This window comes from Spermophilus citellus, assembly GCF_964194105.1.
Source record: "Spermophilus citellus genome assembly, chromosome: 3".
Taxonomy (NCBI): domain Eukaryota; kingdom Metazoa; phylum Chordata; class Mammalia; order Rodentia; family Sciuridae; genus Spermophilus; species Spermophilus citellus.
The window spans coordinates 97,079,133-97,093,420 of record NC_138184.1 but is presented as its reverse complement, the minus strand read 5'-3'; positions in this window follow the sequence as shown (position 1 = coordinate 97,093,420).

Genomic DNA, 14,288 nt, shown 5'->3' with positions numbered 1-14,288 from the left:
TCTGGAGATGTTCAAACCTTTCATTCTAAGGAAGGAGGTTTTCAGGACATTTTAACACTCGTCAGATGAAAGTACGTGGCTTTCAGAAAAAGGGAGAAGTACATTTCCTGTGTCCACAGTCATCTCCAGGTGTGGAGATCTCACAGGGTGGTTAGATGAGAAAGGAACTTTCAGAACCTGCATTTGCAGTCGTGAATACATAACCCACCGGGGAACAAGGGAGGGATTTTTTCATCTTTTAGCAGTGAGCACTCACATGTGGGGACGTCCTTTCTGAGGTCAGTCCTGGTTCTGACATCTATGTGACATGGGGTAAGGCCCTTTCCCTGTCTGGGTTCCATGGCCACACTTGTAGAATGGAATCACAGTGCTACCTGCCTCCAGGGACCTAGTGAGGACAGTGGGTGGGTGGGCGAGTGCTGCCATTGCCTCCAATGTCTCCCACCCCCTGTCCTGCTACTTCTGACCATCCGTGGCCTGCAAGGCACTTGCCGTAAGAGTCACAGTGGTTTCAGGTTCATGGATGGTTCTGCTGCACTGGGGAATGCTGCTTGACTCAGGACTGATTCTTGAGGAATGTGTCTGTCAGACTCATGAATTCTAGAACCCAGGCAACCCTGAGAGAGAGGACACTGTCCTTCACCTTCTGCAGTCTACCTCAGGAAAGCAATGTGATGCCCAAGGAAGATCCCTCAGCTGTAGGTCACCCTGTGTCCACGTGATCCTGCTATATCCCTTCCCTGTCTGGGAGGATGGTGCTGGAGCATCACGAAGGACCTTCAGGTGAATGAGTAGGTGGGGACCCTGTACTTCAGGGCAGTGTCTCTCAGCACCGGGGCATTGAGAATTACCCAGATCCCCCCTGAGCATGCTGACTGCAGGGGCTGAAGCCCACCCTGGGGTTCTAACAATGCCGATCTGGAAAAGGCAAAGCTGCCCAGATAGGAAGAGATCAGCGTTTGCCAGGAACCAGGAGGGAGAACAGCAGAGCACAGGAAGCTCAGGGCAGTGACATTATTCTGTCTGACACAGTCAGGTGGATACAGGACATTATGTTTTTGTCAAATCCTATAGAACTTCACAATGCAGAATGAGTCCTAGTGAAAACTAAGGACGTTAGTTAATCAGGGGTCAATACTGATACTGGCCCCAGCTATAACCAGGAGCTGGCACATAAGACCTGTGACACAGACCTGGGTAGAGGGATGTCAAGTGGAGAGGGAGTTCACGGGGACTCTACATATTCTGAACAACCCTTTCAGAAATTTAAAACTGCTCTAAGGTTAAATCTATTAATTTCAAAATGATTGATGCCCTCTTCCCACCTCCAGAGACCCTGATTTAATTGCTTGGAGGTGGACCCTGGGCATTCAGACTGTTTGGTCCCCCATGGTCCTATAGCAGCCATGTTGAGCACAGCATGTAGAAGGACACATCTACAGAGGATGGAGAAGGTGGGGTAGAGGGCAACTCAGTGTGAGGGAACAAGACCTTCACGCCGTGGGAGGAGAAAGAACTGGACCTAAGCATGGCTCATAACAATACTTGCTTATGTCCTTCCAAGGCCTGTCCTGATGATTGAGTCCTCATTGCTGAAGCAGCCCATTCACACCAGGTCCCTCCCCAAGGCAGGACGCTCATGGCGGCAACCTCCTGGTAGGCAGGAGTCTCCATCTGCTGTGGTCAGGATGTGCCCAGGATGCTGAGACCCAGGAGCCTTTGGGCTCTAGGTCACCTGAGAATTCCCCTGGGCCCCATCCCCTGAGTCCCTGCAAGCCCCACCTACTCCCTGCCCTCCACCACAAGTGGCCCTTTTGTATTTGTTTCATGCCCACCACAGAGACCTTTGGCATACCCACATTTCTCCTTAGTAAGTTGGATTTTCTTTGCACGTTGAAGAAAAGCTCTATTTCCCAGCAAGCCCCTTGCAGCTGGAGAGTCCGTGCATTGAGTTCATCTCTAGAGATGCAGCCAGAACTTGCTGGGAAGAGCTCTCAGGAAGCCTCATGATGACAAGTGTCCCCATGCTGTCCATCTTTCCTTTGTGCATCTTTTCCATAGTTCTGGATTGTGTCTGTGATCCTGGAGACGAAGTGGATGGGAGGAACACCAGCCCTGAGGACCTTGTGGTCATCATGCATCTCCCATAGGGGCTGCTTCCCAGGTCTGGGACGTGCTTTCTTGAAGGTTGCACATCCCTCACAGAGACACAGCCCACCTTTTCCTAATTAGACTGTGAATTCCCACAGGGAGGTTTTCTACCTTACCTGCTTCTCATCTCTGTAGTGCCCAGCACTGGGCAGCTGGGAGCAGGTGTTAAGTGATTGGGGGAGAGAGGGAGGTGAGGGAGGGAGATGCATGAGTCCATTCCAGCAAGTCAGCAAATGGATTTTGCTTGGTTGCAACTATCTTGGGGCAGCTGTCTTGCTGAGTCCTTCTCCTCCCATCCAGGGAGGCTCCGAGACGTGGCTTTCACTCCTTCTTAAGATCCACTAAGCTCCCATATTTCAATCCCAACTCCTTTCATTATCCAGGGCAGAAAAGGAAAAAAAAAATTGCACCAGAGATTTATTGTACTTCCTTCCCTAGGTGAAATTCCATAAATAGTAGGCCCCAGTCTAATTTGCAGGAGGAAATTGAAAACACACCTCCCTGACCCCAGGGAGGGTGTTTGGGAGCTTCAGAAGATCTTCAGCTAATGGCAGAAACACGAGCAGATTAAAGGGTCCCAGAGAAAAAACATCTACGCCAGCTCAGATGGCATCTCACAGAGCCGGTAAATTGGTGGTGGCTGTGTCCATCTGCAGAAGGAAGTGTCCTGCAATCTCGATGGCTGGCTCTGGAACTGAACACATCTCAGTGGAGCTGGCGTGTTTTCTTGTCAATTGAGATAATTCATCATCTCTCCTGGTAACAGAAGAGCTAGATATGAATTTACCACTTTATAGGAGGTGAAGTGCCCTGGCCATCAGAGACACATATGTGATCCCAGAAGGGAAAGAATCTTCATGCTGGAAGCGCAAGCCTATTTGTAATTGGACCCAAGCAAGTAAACAGGCTCATACTGCAGCCCTAGAAACCAGGCTCAGCGTGCTCTTTGAGAATCAGAAGAACAAAGGAACAGGATGTGATGGAAACGCCCTCATGAGCTCGGACATGGGATCTGAAGAGGGGTAGCTGAGGACCGGGAGCTCGGCTGCCTGTACTTTTGGGAGAGCAGCCACCAAACCCTGCTGTGCTCGCCAAGCTTCTCTGGCACAATGTACCAATGGGGAAAGGAACTGCATAGTGAAAAAATCAAAGCATGTGTCCCGATTGTGTCACTGTGGAAGTGTTTATCTGTTCTGGGAGTGTCAGGGTGTTTATCTGCAGACACAACTTCAAGAGCAAGGAAGCCTCCTTTTGGATTTATACACACATTTATTTATAAATGATGTCTCTGCATTGTCCAAACTTTCAACCCACACACTCCAGAGTGGCAAGCCACTTGTGGCTAGGGTCGTTGACATATGTCATTCAATCTCAGGGCGACGTTTAGGAGGCATAAGGAAGCAGAGAGGAGCCTCTGAACAATGGAGGTCTGCAGCAATGGTGGAGGAGGAAGGCCCAGGACACTCCTGTTTCTGTCTCCTGAATTCGCCCTCAGGTGATAGCACTAGTCCAGGTTGATTGGGATGTTCCTGTGCTGCACATGTCTATGCACACACATTGTGAGATGTGTGCCAAGGAGCATTTGTGCTTCACTGTGTGTTTACTTTCTGTGACTAGGTTTCAATCCTATGTCATTTGCTGGTTTTGAGGATAGATTTCTTAGGGTTCTGACCCTCTGGGTCTCTTGATCTTTATGAAAAAAATGTAACAAGAGCTGGTGAAGGACCACGGGTGACTTTCCCATGGTGTCTCACAGGGCAAAGCCTCAATACCCACTAGATGGGTGCAGAGGCGTGGAAGGAAGAGAAGCCTCTAGCTTTTGTTTTATTTACTTGCTTGCTTGATTTCATTATTGCATTAAATTCGACTTCTGTCTTAAAATTATGAGAATCAAGTCGATTAACACACATCAGAAGCCTAACAGAGTGTCTGACAGAGTCTGTAAATGACGGTCAACAGAAGCGACTTGTAGAACCTTGGTTGTTTTAAATGGTGAGGATAATGAAGCAGTCTGCAGTTCAAGGACAACACTTGCTTATTTTAAAAAGATGTTAGGAAAAATCAGACAAAGATTATCTGTGCTGATATTTAAGCTACAAATGACACTTTGGTGCTTTGTCACCAATCCCCTATCAGTGTCTTTGAGCATGGTTTCCTCTTACTAAAATGACTTTCTTCATATTGGTTGCTGGTTTAATTTTACTAATTATAGATGGAACATTTCATCTTATTTGTTGAAAACTGGGAAGAAATTGGAAGAAACTGTAACAGTAGCCATTTATCACCATCACAACTGAACCACGTGTCTGTAATAATACCTCCACAGAAGTGGCGAATTCTCAGACAGCTGTCATCTATGTGATTCTTCCACTTAAGGAGACATTCTAGAATGACATAGTTGTAGGTCAGCGGAGTTCAACAGGGGCCCCTTGTCCCCAAGAGGGTGTTGGACCATGTCCCCAGTGCCTCGAGGAGCTTTGCTTCTGCACGACGTGTGATTTCACGGTATGGACATTCCACGGTGGAGTGAGGTGGGCAGCTGATACCCTCCAGTGCCCTGGACAACCCCACAAGCAGAACTGTCTGGCCCAAGATGTCAATAGAGCAACACCGAGAGACACTCCCATAGGAATGAGCTCTTTTGCTCAAAGCAAAGACACACAGTGCCCACCATCAGGACAGTGAGAATCAGGACAGAGTCTGTGAATTCTGGTGCCAGCCTGAAGGTCTTTCTGGAAACCACTTCCTCAGCACCCCCACACAGTAGGATCCACATGTCCTTCAGCCCCCCTGCACAGCTCAGACTCCCTCCAGGGGCTACCCCTGCACAGAGAAGAACTGGGGGGAAGAAGCAAGAGGAGGGCACGGCCCACCCCTTATGTCGCTGCCCCCAAACTCAGCAGGGGCTGCTACAGTCACTTTGCACAGGGGACTTTGGAGAAAAACTGTTGGGAATGAGGCCAAAGAAAAGTCTTAAGAAACGTCCATTCAGGCAAAGACACAAGAGCAAGGCTCGGCCAGGGGGACTTGAAACCTCCACCAGTGGCTTCCTGAACGTGGTATCAGGGGAAGCCAAAGTTAGAACTGGAGGCTCAGAGCCCTGCAGGCCTCAGCTAGGTGATGGGCAGCTCAGCACTGAGCGCAGGGAGATTCCTGCTTCCACTAGGGGGCAGTAGCCGCTCGCTGCACAAAGCCTTCCCACGCAGCACCCAGTGGGCGCCTCCCCGGCAGAGGTTCATCCTATGAAACAGAGTCTTTTAGATTTTGGCAACGAGCCCAAACTGTTTCTTAAATCACTGCTAAGAATCAAAGGAAACAGAGCTAAACAAAAATGAAAATAAATAAGAAGACAAACCAAACAAACAAAACTCCTCTCCAGATCTGGGGCACATCTGGCTCACAGATGACCAGCTTGCAAAACTGGACTTACTCTGGATCTCAGCCTCTCTATCTGCAAAAGGGGAGGGACAGTACCTTGTGTGCAGGGTAGTGAGGAGGACTAAGCATCTTTGGAGCAGTGTAGGTGTTCAGTGACTGTCCCTCCCCTGACCAGTGGACAACCGACCTGCCAGTCCTCTCCTGGTCCTTGTCCCAGGGAAGTATGGGTATAGAAGACAGACTGTAAGGTCTTTCCACTTAGGTCAGTGATCCAAAGAGAGACCCCAGACGGCCCCCTCACCATCCCTTTTAAGGCAGCATTGTAGAAAGCTGCTAAGTGGAAATCTGCCCAAGGTGCGAGGAAGTCCAGCTGCCACTTACAAAATCACATCAAGCCCTGGACTTATTCTTTAAACCATCAATCCCCGACCAGCCGTCAGAGTCGCATTCCCTGTCCCTCTGCACCATCTTCTAGCTGGATAATACATACCAATATTTTAGAGGTCAATCAAAGGTGTAGCCAGCACATGTACCCACCCTGGATGGGCTCAGGGTGCTCAGGGGGCAGTGCACAGCACCTCACCCCAGGATGCACCTAAGCTGCAGCATGCTCTCCCACACACCTGTCTCATGGTGAGCTTAGATTTTGTTTGGATCATGTACCCTTTTTTTTTAAATTCAAAAAATGAAACAAACATAAAGATTGGAGCTGGAGAAACAGCCCTTACCTCCCCTCTTCTTCCCTAGGAACATCCATCACCCATCACAGAAAGAGAGCACCTCAAGAGCAAGAACGCTCCTTACTGTTCATTACCCAGCCACACCCCCAGCTGAGCAGGAAATGGAGAGTCTCTCCCAGCCCAGCAGCTGAGCCTGAGCCAACCTGGAGGACCTCGGAGGCAGCCTCAAGTGGCAGCAGAACTGAGAACCACAGCCAGAGTGGACACCATAGGGTCTCCATTCCTAAATCCCAACCCAGGCTTCAGCAGTCACATGACCAGACCCTTCCAAAAAGAAAAGGAGGAGGGATTCCAAGCACCACATGGTCTCATTAACCACAAGCCAAGCTCAGCTGGGAGAGCCTGCTCAGGGGTGTGTGGGTGGGGCCTTCATTCTTCACACCACGCCCACCAGCGTTCAAAATGTCCAGATTCCCCACCTCAGGAAAGAGAAGGGGGGGGGAGAGAGAGAGGGAGAGAGAGGGGGAGAGAGAGAGGGGGGAAAAGGAGGGTGGAGAGAAAAATTAAGATATTTCTTTTTCTTTTTAAATATTTTTTTTTAAGTTGTAGATGGACACAATACCTTTGTTTAACTTATTTATTTTTATTTGGTTCTGAGGATCAAACCCAGGCCCTCACACATGCCAGGCAAGTACTTTACCTCTGACTACAACCCCACCTCTAGGAAGAGATTTCTTAATAAAAACCAAATAGTAAGATTTTCTTTGTTTCCTAGAAAATCCGTAATTAAACTGTAGTGAAGGCCACCGTCCAGGAATTGTGCACATGTGTGTGTGTGTGTGTGTGTGTATGTGTGTGTGTTGGATGAGATGATTATTACCATCTAGGGGTGCTGGGTTCCTTGCCTCTATTCAGCGAAAATTGAACAGGACACATAGCAAGCAAGAAGTCGGTTTATTGCAAAGGTGACAGACGTATAGAGACAGACTTCTCCAAAGAGAAGGGGCCCTGGAGCTGGGAGTCCAGTGGGGTAGTTTTGGCCTATTCTTTTCATGGTCTTTGGAATTTTCTTCCCTCCTTCTCTCTCCCCAGACCAAGTGCTCCTCACTATTATTGATTGGTGCCCCCTCTGACCTTGCGTCTGTTTTAGTTTCTCTATTGAATCCCCCACTTTGGAGCACAAAGTACAGAAGTGTTGTGGGATTGGGTCCGTGCTGTGTCCATGAGACCAGTGCTTTCCTCAAGCAGAAAGTTGAACTCATTAAAAGACCCTCCCTGTGCTCCTTTGTCCTGGCCCTGCCCTGACCTCCTCCCTGGCCCTCTTGCCCTGGCTGCTTACGCCCTTCTGCATCTCCCTCAAGATAATATGATAAAAGTTGTTAGGTACCAAGAAACATAAACTGCAAAATAAAGAATTAGGATGCGAATGGTGACAGTTTATAATGTCAACTGCATCGTTCTGAGCACTGAGTGTTATGTTTGGATCTTAAATGTTCCCCCAAGCCCTGTGAGTTCAAGGCTGAGTCCCCAGCATGTGGCACTCCTAGAGTGTAGTGGGACCCCAAAGAGGTGGGACTGGTGGGGGCAGTTAGGTTGCTGGTATATACCCTTGAAGGGGGTGCTGGCCTGTCCTCCTGTCCCTACTTCTCAGCTGCCCTGGGATGAGTGGCCTCTTAACCACATGCTCTGCCCTGACCACGAGCCCAGGAGAGGGCAGACTGAAAACTCTCACGTCACCGAGCGGCAAATACAGCTTTGCTCCTTTGTGTGATTATCTTAGCCTGTTGCCCCAGTGACAGGAAGCTGGCAAGCACCCTGAGACTCAGCATTCAGGACAACAACGAAGGTAGAAAGGCCTGCTTCGATTTCCAGGAGGAGAGTGTTCCAGACAGAGACCCTCCCTCCCAAGGCACTGTGGCAGGAAGCACAAGGAGCCAAGGGCTTCATCTCTGAGAGTTCATTTGCTCTGGGCCTAGAGAGTAGCTGGCAGGAGGCACGAATCAGGGAGCCTGTCAGCACGGTGCAGGGTGTCTGGTCCCCTTCTGCCCTATAAAGCCCAGTGCTCAGGACTGGCAGACGAGGGGCTGATCCTGCACATCCGGGGAGTGCTGGGGTCCCTGCCCAGTGCTGCTCCCTCCTGTGAGGTCTGTGGCTCAGCCTGATGCTCTGTGCAGATGCCTGTCATTTCAAGAGCTCATTCCTGTTTCATGCAGATAGAGATTTGCATTTATTCCTCTTTATATTAAAGTTCATATTATGGGTGGGGCATGGAGGAGACTCGTCCCATTAAACATGACTCTTCAGTCTGTTTAGAATTCATCTCTGGGCTGAGGAGCAGCCTCCGTGTCACCTGAGGCCACGATGTCTGCCCAGTGTCTGGAGAAAGGTCACAGCCCAGGTGATATGGGCGCCTCTTCCATCCCTCCGGTGCCTGCCTCTTCATCGATACCGTGTCTCGCTGCCAGGAGTGATGAATGGCCTGGAAGTGTCGCAGCTCAGTGGTTCTTAGTGCACCATGCACTGGCAGCTGCCACCCGGCTACCTGTGCCTGCCTGCGCCCTCCTCAGATGACAAGTCACATCCTTCTCCTCCCAGTGTGCCCTCCCCCTGGACCAGGAGGCCTGCCAGGCACAGCTCCCTCAGGGGTTCAGACCTGGCAACTCCAGGACCCTCTCTTGACCTGAGTGTGGCTGGGATCCAATGATCAGCCCCAGGTGACCGTTCAGTGGGGACGGGAGGATCCAGGGAGATGTGGGAGCATGAGCTGAAGGTGTCAGGCAGGTTCTCGCGGCCACTCAGGGTTCTGCAGGCAAAAACTCTCTTGATGTTCATTTTATTTTCATCAACATACATTGACTGTCCCTGTCACCTGGGCTCAACTGCCTGCCTCCGATTCCCAGCCTCTCCTTGTCACCATACTGGAGTCTGGCAGCATTTTCATCCTCCACGTGGGAAAGCAGGTGTTCAGTGCCTCCACCCAGTTCTGGCTCAGCTCACCCTGCAATGTCCTGCCATCCCTCCGTCCTGCAGCCAACTTCAGTGTGCCTCTGTGCCACTTCTCTGTGTCCATTCATGTGCTGACGGGCGCCTGCATGGGGCTCCTGCTCCCTCTCAGTGCAGCGGGTGCTGTGAAGGCTTCCCAGAGCGAGGGTGGCATGGTCTGTCTTGTGTGCACGTCCACTGCTCGGGGGTGGGGCCAATATGTGGGGACTGTCCAGGGGAGAGGGGATGGGATGGGGCAGCCTGGTCCCCTCACACATGGCTAGGGGTGCAGTGTGGGAGTGTGCTGGAGCTGACCCAGCAGCATCTGGAGGTGAGTTGGGGGTCTAAACCCACTGCAGTCGGACCTGACTCAAGGCCTCTCTTCCTCCTGAATCCCACCCCCCACTCTTCCCTCTGTCCCTGTCCTCCAGCCACTGCAGACTCCTCATCCCTGTGCAGGACATGAGGCCAGCCACCCCCTCCGCCTCCCCACCCATTCTTGACTCTGCCTGGGTGAATCTTGCAGGGTCCTCTCCTGGTTCTTCCTCACCTCATTCAGAAGTCCTCCTCCCCCACTTCCTCCTGCTCTTGCCTCCCTTCCTCCTCCCCTCCTTCTCCTCCTGCTCCCTTCTCCCCTCCTCCCCTTCTCCTCCTCCTCCTTCCCTCCTCCTCCCCTCCTCCCCTTCTCCTCCTCCTTCCCTCCTCCTCCCCTCCTCCAACTCCTCCTCCCTCCTCCCCTCCTCCTTTACCTTCCCCTCCTCCTCCCCTCCTCCCTCCTCCCCTCCTCCCTTCTCTTCCTCTTCCTCCTCTTCCTCCTCCCCTCCTCCATTCTCCTCCTCTTTTTCCCCTCCCCTCCTCCTTCCCTCCTCCTCCCTTCCTCCTACTCTTCCTCCCTCCTCCCCTTCTCCCCTTCTCCTCCTTTTCCTTCCCCTCCTCCTCCCCTCCTCCTTCCCTCCTCCCCTTCTCCTTTATCTTCCTCTTCCTCCTCCTCCCCTCCTCCATTCTCCTCCTCTTTTTCCCCTCCCCTCCTCCTTCCCTCCTCCTCCTACTCCTCCTCCCTCCTCCTCTTCTCCCCTTCTCCTCCTCTTCCTCCCATCCTCCTCCCCTCCTCCTTCTCTCCTCCTCCCCTCCTCCCCTTTTCCTCCTCTTCCTCCCCATCCTCCTCCTCCCCTCCTCCTTCCCTCCTCCTCCCCTCCTCCTCCCCTCCTCCTTCTCCTCCTCCCTCCTCCCCTCCTTCCCTTCTCCTCCTCCTCCTCCCCCTCCTCCTCCCATCCTCCATCCCTCCTCCTCCCCCTACTCTTCCTCTTATTCCTCTTCCTCCCATGGCTCACTTTTCCTCTCCCCCAGGTGCCCACCCATCTTGGAGGAACATTCGCCTCAGTCTGCTATAGGGATAAACGAGACCAGCTTCCTGGCTTCCCTTCTCCCTGGGCCCCAGGACAGGATTTGGCTGCATTCCCAGATGATAATCCAGACAGGAGGGAGGCTTTGGAGCTTTGGAGTCCTTTCTCTGAGGTCGAAAGGCTTGGAACGTAGAGCTAGCATTTGGCCAAGTCCTGCACTATGTTAAATAAGAATTAATAAGGAGTTTCACTGGCCCCTCCAGGGAATGTGGCACATGGAGCTGTTCCCATGGGCTTTAATTAGAGGTTGTGTACAGGGGGCGCTTGCAGAAGGCACTCTGAGTGGTCTCGGGGTGGCCTAGTGGATGGGGTGGGCAGCCCTGGAGTGAGGGGTGGGCACCGTCCTGCTCAGTGTGCCACGGACCCTCAGCCCTGCCCAGTCAGTGGGGTGACCTCTGAGCTCCTCGCAGGTGGCAGCGGTGACTGTATGACACAAGGGTCTCAGCCCATCCCAGGAACATGGCGGCGCTTGGGGAAGTTAGGATCACAGTCACTCCCATCTCCACTGTGACAGTCCTGCTGTGACCAGCCCTCGGGGACCCAGGAGTCCAACCTGGATCCCCAGCCCCTTTGCCATTTCCTGACCCCTTGATTGTTTTTCTACTGGAGGACAAAAGCCAATGTGTGTCCTCTGCATTTTCCACTCAAGCATTGCAGACCCTCGGGCGGCCAAGGGGGAGGACCCCTGGGTGGACAGGTCCACAGGTCAAGAGAAAGCATGCTGCCATGGGACCCACCTGGGGCCGGAGCTGTGGGGACCCCCTGTGGAGGTTGGGTGACTTCAGAGCCACCCGCAAAGGGGGTCCTGGCAGCCCAAACCCTCGGGGCCATCACAGCTTCTGTCCCTCAGAGGCTAGTCCTTGGGTTTGGGCAGTTTTTCTAGACTGTCCCTCTGGGGAGCCCTTGGGGACCATTTGGGTCGATGTAGGTGGCCCTGGCAGGCAGTGCTGCCAGACAGGCCCAGGAAAGCAGGCTCAGCTGGCGAGAGCTGTCACAGCCTGGCTGTGACCAGGCAGCTCCACATCAGGCACTGGGGAATGGGGACAGGTCCTTGGAACAGGTGGGGCCTGGGGATGTCGAGGCCGATGCCTGTTCCTACAGCAGGACATTTCCAAGAGACTTTCTGAAGAGCAGGAAAAGGCAGCCCCTGTGGGAACCCACAAGACCAGCAGCATTACAAGTCACTTTCTGTGTGTCAGGCACAGAGCTTGCGAGATGGGACAGTCAGTCATGGTGGGACGACTGCATGAATATCCTCTAGGCAATTGCTTCCTGGCCCCCTTCCAGATGGTGCAGCTGCATCGTAGCCAGTGGAGTAGAAGTGGAGGTGAACCGTGGAGTTAGGGGAAAAGACTGCTCTTCAATTGCACCATCTCCTGTTCTTTCCTATCTTGGACAAAACTGTGATGGCTAGGACTGCTGCAGCCATCTTGGGACTAGGAGAAAAGAGCCCAGAGATACAAAAGCTCTTGGTTGGGATAGCACTGAGCTTCTAAACCAGCACCCAGACCACCAACTTCAGCAATGCTAGCTACACGACAACCATGGGCTTCATGTACTTAAACTCATGTGGTCAGGTCTTCTGCTAGTCACAGATGAAATGTCTTATGAGACACAAGATGACATCTTAATTGACACTCATGACATTAGTGTGATCTCCTTAGAGACATGAAGGATGGAAGCTGGGGTGCAAAGAGCAGAGCAGCCTTCCAGACTGCAGAAGACGCCATTCCTCTGGGTCCTGTTGTCTTGCTGATGCTCTTTTTAATCTTTAAGTCCTTAAAATATGTTGCCTTTGTGCATTTTTTTAATTGATTGTTCAAAACATTACAGAGCTCATGATACATCATCTTTCATACATTTGACTCAATTGGGTTTTGAACTCCCATTTTTACCCCAAATACAAATTGCAGAATCACATCGGTTACACACTCACATTTTTACATAATGGCATATTAGTGACTGTTGTATTCTGCTACCATTCCTATCCCCTACTATCCCGCTACCATCCCCTCCCCTCCCATCTTCCCTCTCTACCTCCTCTGCTTTGTTGTTTGATTCTCTCCCCTTATTTTTTCCCTCCCCCTTGCCCCTCACAACCTCTTATAATTTTGTGTATCATTGAAGGTCTCCTACCATTTCCATATGCTTTCCCTTCTCTCTCCCTTTCTCTCCCCCCATTCGTCTTTGTTTACTGTTTGTCTTTCCCTCATGCTCTTCTTTCCTGTTCTGTTCTTAGTTGCTCTCTTTATATCAAAGAAGACATTTGGCATTTGTTTTTTAGGGATTGGCTAGCTTCACTTAGCATAATCTGCTCTAATGCCATTCATTTCCCTGTAAATTCTATGATTTTCTCATTTCTTAGTGCTGCATAAAACCCCATTGTGTATAGATGCCACATTTTTTTTTATCCATTCATCTATTGAAGGGCATCTAGGTTGGTTCCACAGTCTAGCTATTGTGAATTGTGCCGCTATAATCATTGATGTGGCAGTATCCCTATACTACACTCTTTTAAGGTCCTCAGGGAATAGTCCGAGAAGGGCGATAGATGGGTCAAATGGTGGATCCATTCCCAGCTTTCCCAGGAATCTCCATACTGATTTCCAAATTGGCCTCACCAATTTGCAGTCCCACCAGCAGTGTACAACTGTACCCTTTTCCCCACATCCTTGCCAACACTTATTGTTGTTTGACTTCATAATGGCTGCCAATCTTACAGGAGTGAGATGGTATCTTAGGGTGGTTTTGATTTGCATTTCTCTGATTGCTAGAGATGGTGAACATTTTTTCATGTACTTGTTGATTGATTGTATGTCCTCCTCTGAGAAGTGTCTGTTCAGGTCCTTGGCCCATTTGTTGATTGGGTTGTTTGTTATCTTATTGTTTAATTTTTTGAGTTCTTTGTACATTCTGGATATTAGGGCTCTATCTGAGGTGTGAGAGGTAAAAATTTGTTCCCATGATGTAGGCTCTCTATTTACCTCTTTTATTGTTTCTCTTGCTGAGAAAAAACTTTTTAGTTTAAGTAAGTCCCATTTGTTTATTCTTGTTATTAACTCTTGGGCTATGGGCGTCCTATTAAGGAATTTGAAGCCCGACCCCACAATATGTAGATCGGAGCCAACTTTTTCTTCTATCAGACACAGTGTCTCTGATTTGATATCTAGCTCCTTGATCCATTTTGAGTTAACTTTTGTGCATGGCGAGAGAAAGGGATTCAGTTTCATTTTGTTGCATATGGATTTCCAATTTTCCCAGCACCATTTGTTGAAGATGCTATCCTTCCTCCATTGCATGCTTTTAGCCCCTTTATCAAATATAAGATAGTTGTAACTTTGTGGATTAGTCTCTGTGTCCTCTATTCTGTACCATTGGTCCACCTGCCTGTTTTGGTACCAGTACCATGCTGTTTTTGTTACTATTGCTTTATAGTACAGTTTGAACTCTGGTATCGCTATACCTCCAGATTCACTCTTCCTGCTTAGAATTGCTTTTGCTATTCTGGGTTTTTTGTTTTTCCATATGAATTTCATGATTGCTTTATCTATTTCAACAAGAAATGCCGTGGGATTTTGATTGGCATTGCATTAAACCTGTAGAGAACTTTGGGTAATATTGCCATTTTGATGATGTTAGTTCTGTCTATCCATGAACAGGGTACATTTTTCCAACTTCTGAGATCTTCTTCTAT